Source organism: Haliotis rufescens, unplaced genomic scaffold (assembly GCF_023055435.1).
Source record: "Haliotis rufescens isolate VD_foot unplaced genomic scaffold, xgHalRufe1.0.p SCAF_21, whole genome shotgun sequence".
Classification (NCBI taxonomy): domain Eukaryota; kingdom Metazoa; phylum Mollusca; class Gastropoda; order Lepetellida; family Haliotidae; genus Haliotis; species Haliotis rufescens.
Genome location: NW_025963902.1, coordinates 12520067 through 12526066, shown reverse-complemented (window position 1 = coordinate 12526066; position 6000 = coordinate 12520067).

The following is a 6000-nucleotide window of genomic DNA, read 5'->3' as shown; positions in this document are numbered from 1 at the left end:
ATAAGCTGTGTGTATTTCAACTATACCTGTAACAAAGTATCCTAATAGAGACTGGGTCATTCGAATGATTTTCCATATTCTATTACAGTCAATCATGTTTTATTTTATCCCGTCAAATAATAGTTAATGCCGCTGGGAGAAACATAATACTTTCGATAACCATTGTAGTTTATTGATTATAGTATATTGTCACGATGTGATATGGACACGGCAAATGTTTTTATCTTACTGAAATAATTTGAAAAAGACCCCTTAAAGTTAAAACCACATTAGCTTGTGAATTGTATTTTGTACATTTTATATACAAGAAACCTTTGTTTCTTGGCCACATATAAGGCTTAGTGAGTCAGGCAGTGTCATGGACAGATGGCTCCGCGTCGATGAGAGGGTTAGGCACACTGCGGACTGCAACTGATTTATGTGCTATATTTCTGAAAGTAAACGAAGAGGTAACGCCGCCCCTGGAAGGAGATGGTGAGGGTGATGAGTCTCCTTCTTTCTGTAGATGGGGGCAAGGGTGGCCAAGTCGTCTAAGGCGCCGCGATTCGCTGTGCAGAGTTGCGTCCCTTGGGCACGCCAGAAACCTATGATTGTGGGTTCGAATCCCAGTTCGCCCCGATTATGTTTCTAGGTTTGTCAGCACCATACCCGTGCTGGTGGGTTTCACCGAAGTGGTAAAGGTCTGAGACCTGCATCACTTCGGGCTTTCCTCCCACATTAAGCTGACACGCCGCGATATAACTGGAATACTGTTAAAAGCGGCGTTAAACCCAACTCACTCACTCACTCTTTCTGTAGATCGCTATAGCAGCTTTGGACAATAATAAATATCCACTTGCACGTTTTAAGTTGTTATTGATAACTTAGCATGGTGTCAATGCCACGTCTGTTATAAACATAAGTTGTAAAAATTGGTATATGTACCGTCGTTATAAGACGTTGTTAGGCGTCTTTAGACATTATAGTGTGATTGATTCTTTTGAACTACTGTAAATCTTGAAATTAACGCGAGCGTGAATTAAATGCGAAAAATGCGAGTGGGCTTTGCTCGCATTATTAAACATCGCATTTATATCAACAATAAGACATTTTGGATAGCAGAAATACCAACTTAGACATACGCTGAAAACAAACAACTATGTATTCCACATCACTGTTTATTGAGCAGCACTTGTTACAAGTATATAAACAATGTCATTCAAAGTATATAAAAGTAGTCAGATATTGATGTTCGTCTTTAGGCATTCATTTCTGACACATGTTTGATATACTTAAATGTAATACCCCTAGCTGTATTCAAGTTCTTTATATGCTGAGGTATAAGGTAACTTATACTACTTTCATGTGTTTAGTACTTAAATACATTTCTCATCGATCTATCTGAGGAAACCACAGGTCTAAATTTGGACAAGCCCATTCATTTTGTTTGTCAGTTATTGGTGTCATGTCTCTGACTCGGCATAGAGTCTGGAACAAGCAGCCAGGGATTGTCTGTGCACTGGAGTGTTTGCACAAAGAGAATGAAGGACATGGAATTAATAAAGACTCGGGAGAGATCTATGTGGCTGGGCTGAATGGATAAAGTTGGTTATGGGTGATGGCTGTCACTCCTACATAGCACTAGGTGGACATTGGCCGGTCATAAGTGCAGATTTGGATTGAGGACGATGCATGTACCAACAGAAGTGAGGGTCTGCTTGGCTTACATTAATGAGGAGAAATATAACTGGATCATGGTCAGATGTTTACAGATGTCTTCCAGGTATTCAAATATCGTCATTCGGCTCTTGCTCAGAAGTTGTTTTATCAAGGTCACAACAATCAAGGCCTCAGTCAGGACTTCAACGTGTTTTATGGTAGACATGTGGATAACATTTCAAAATATAGTCGGAATAGTACAGTCGAGATTTTGTAAGGATATTTGATGGATATGGATAACAAGAGGTGATTGGCAATGTATTGAAAAGTTCCAGAACCCAACTGACATGAAATCACTGGCCACTGACTTGTAATATTAAAAGAATAAAGAAGTTTTTGGTTGTGTATGAAATATGCCATTCTCATCATGTACCACAGTTGAAGGTCAGAATATTATGAGAATTGGAACTAAAACATATCATATACGTTTGGAGTGTCTTGTTCTCCCATGTTCTAAAATGACCAATATCGAACAGAAGGCAATATACGGAATGGTGTTCCTGTCGCTCACTCCTCTGACAACCTATCCCTTGAGGACAGTCAACAATTAGGTTAATCAGTCCAGAAGATGACGCTAGATAGGTACATGTATAGTTGATAGGTTTCTATAGCAATCACAATCTAACATCTGGTCACAGGTTGGCATGCTGTTCAATGTTTGCCCTTGTGTTCTGCTCAAAGACTGTTGGCCACTCATTTCGGGACACCCTTTACCTTTGACATTCAAAGCCAGATCCTTCTACTTCAGTTGTAATGCACAACTGTTATTGGAGTATAATGAATCAGATATTTCCTAGTTTTGTCTCATATATTCAAATGTTGAGACTGCGAGAACGTCCCTTGCGGTAACCTATAGTTGTGTAACATGTTTCCCATCTATGTCCAGGAAGTGTCTTATAATAATAGAAAGAGCTGTGTCAATTATATTCTAAAGTAGAGAAAGAGTGACCTTACAGTGTTCCATAGCGGTTTGACATGTGACATGTTTCCCATCACATGCGTTATTACTGAATTTACTTCAGACCAACGAACCCTGATTTAATAATAATCTTATGATGTAGTGACGAGTGAGACAAGTGATATGAGAGAAACACATCACATTGTGTGATCAGATATCAACAGGCTCTCCAATACGAGAGATTATTGATGACGTTTACTACATATGAGGCACCATGTGGCGCCGTATCTAAACTCAGGTATCGAACATTCGCCCATCGGGTTATCTGATAAGCACGTATACACACGTCATAGCCTGTTTTAATCAACATCACGTTACACAGTAAATGCTGATGCACAGGAACCGCACAGAATCAGAATGACTTGGAAAATCGCAGAAAAAGTTATTCAGTGGAATTGTTTTGCATTTCGCAAGATTGGTACTCTTTAAGAAGAAAATAAACTTTTTTATTAATCAGGTAAGGATCTTTGTGTATGGAAACCTAGCAGAAACCTATATTCCGATGTTAAATGTTCCAGTTATATAGCATAACTCGGCGAATATTTGTTTTATTCGATGTATTCATGTAAAATTTAATCTTGTATTTGGAATCATGTGAGCGCCATACTGTGTGTAGTTTGAGGAGTAACACAACTTTCATGTTACTAACCTTATATCGTTAGGATGCAATCCGTTGACATTCCAAGAGAGTTTGTTATTACGTTTATGCTGGTTTATATGCATGGCCAAGTACTCAGACAGTTATTCCCGGAAAGAACTAAGGATTAATGTGTATGGAAACCTAGCACAATGTTAATGCTGCACACAGATGTCTTCTGAATATGCATAAATGTTTCTAATACCGTGTGCAAACATGAGCAAGTATTAAATCATGGAACACCAATGAAGTGAACCGTCGAATAGCTTAACAACGTCTTGATGTTTCGATTGTGTTCTAACGTGGTGGACTTAAGGGCATGATGACACTGCTAACAGTGTTTCCGATTTTATACTGCTCATATTTGTATTGTTGTGGGAACTGTTCGTACAGAAACAACAATAATAATATAATCGCATTCCTATCTAAAGTGGAACCTTTTTGTTACGAACTTGCATGTGTCGAATTCCCGGTTGTTTTGAGATTACCTGCCGGTCCCTGCTAATTCCATGTATATTTATCATCATTATACTCGGATCTGTTGAACTGGATATGTTGAAATCCCGGTTGTCTCGAACTCATTTGGGAGTCCCAAGTATCCAAATTTAGCATAAAATTCCCCTGAAGACTCGAACAGTTCAAAATAAAAAATAACACTCACACACCGAAATTAGCCATACTTTCAACTTTCTACTAACTCCACACAATTGACTGACGTATTATGTTAGTGAATCTCTTATTCGAGCTATGACTTATGCAATAACGCCGGTCTAGACAGGAACAGTGAGATCAATTGCAGAGTTGCCATCCCCTGCACTACCAGCAACCTGGGCACTGAAATTTGGTATTGGTCCGGACCTGGTATATTATCTCACAAGATGTCTGGTTGTCTCGAATCCTGGATAACGCGAACTATTTTCCAGGTCCCCACGAGTTCGACACAACGATGTTCGACTGCATCTCAACCAGATTTATAAATAAGGAAACCAGTGCGCAACCATATCCTGCCAAGGCCACCTATACAAGCTACTTTATAAACTTCAACCTGCAATTAAAATAGTTAAGATTGCTAAAAGCTGTATTTATACAAGAATTGGTGTAGGATGGGCCTGGCATATCAGCATTCTTTAGTCATATATACCAGCCATCGATCGCCGAACGCCTAGGGCATATTTAAAAATCTGTTCATTTTTTTCCGTGTCCATGTTAATACATGAAGAACATACTAACTCGTCCCGGGCGATGCTGTAAAGTAAGGAGACCCGAATTTACCGTGAAGTGTTTGGGCGTCAGTGTGAACAGTAGGCCATGCCATTGATCGGAAAGTGTGCGACAGAGAATAGTCGTCAGTTCAACACAGAAGTCTGAACAGGTCTGAGGACGACAATATTCTTTTAATGTTCTTATAATTACTAAATTGGCTGACCGGCCAGATGGTCATCGCCCAACGGCATACAGGAAAACATTCAATGTAGTAAGTATATAGAACATGTACAATTGACGCTATTTCCCAACTATAAAGTATGCTGCTTTATTTCACATTCATTACATCCTCCAACCATGAGACCAGTTGCTGCAATTGCTTCAGTCGAAGAAAATACAAATTGTGTGGAAACGCTTCCACTGAATATGTGAAGTTTCCGGGAGTGTAACATTTCTACATCCATCAAGTCTTCAGGCACGTTAACTCTTTGGATAACTAAAGTTCAGCATCCATCAGCGGAACAGGCAGGAGATTTAAGACGATGTCTCCCTTCGGGGTCATTTTTCACATCCGCAGAAAGATACAGATGAAGGTTGGTCACGCCAGAGGAAGTCCTTGAACAAGTACATGGCTTCTATGGAAGCAATCATGTTTAGCAAATACCTTTGACCCAATTTTCGAAAAGTCTCCAAATTGCTTCTCAAGTGATATGCGGTGTTTACTTGACACTGGATACATTCTGATCCCGAGAAAATTAAACCATCTTCACAGTGACTGTTTGAGATACGGTATACTGGTATACAGAGCGTATGTTCTGTTACTGGTTCTGGCTTTTACACACGGGTTCCACAGACGCCTAGGAAGAGTCCATCCAGCAGATCGTCACTTGCTGATTGTTTCCGCAGATGATTGACGGAAATACACTTATACATCTTGTAAATGTCTTCCCATTTTCTGTGTTTCCCAAGGGGTTTGCATTCATCTCAACGGTATTGCTTCAAGGGAACCTAAATGTGAGTTGTTCTTTTTGCGGGAAACGTGCATGTCTCATGATTAACTGTCATAAACTGACATATCACTGGTTTCAGAAACACGATTTTACATCATATGGCATTGTCTCAGATATAAGGTATTATGTTTTTGTAACATTTTTGAGACAAGAGTTTTCAGACAGAGACAGTGGTATTTTTTCTGAGCGAAGCTGGGAAAGCTTTTGACATTTTACAATAGATTTGCATTGTTTTATGGCATAACGGTTTTTCAACTGTCATATTTACTGTTTCATCATTAGTTTATTCTAAATACATAAATATAAGAAACAGAAAAAAAATCAAAATAGTAATCCAGAATACATTATATGAGTTAGGGTCACAATTATTAAGTACCTAATTTCACACAAATACGTCAAACGCTAAACTGAGGTTGGATCATACACATGCCTTTTATACAAATACCAATTGAGATGAATACTTATGCATATTCGAACACACTTTGTAAAACGCT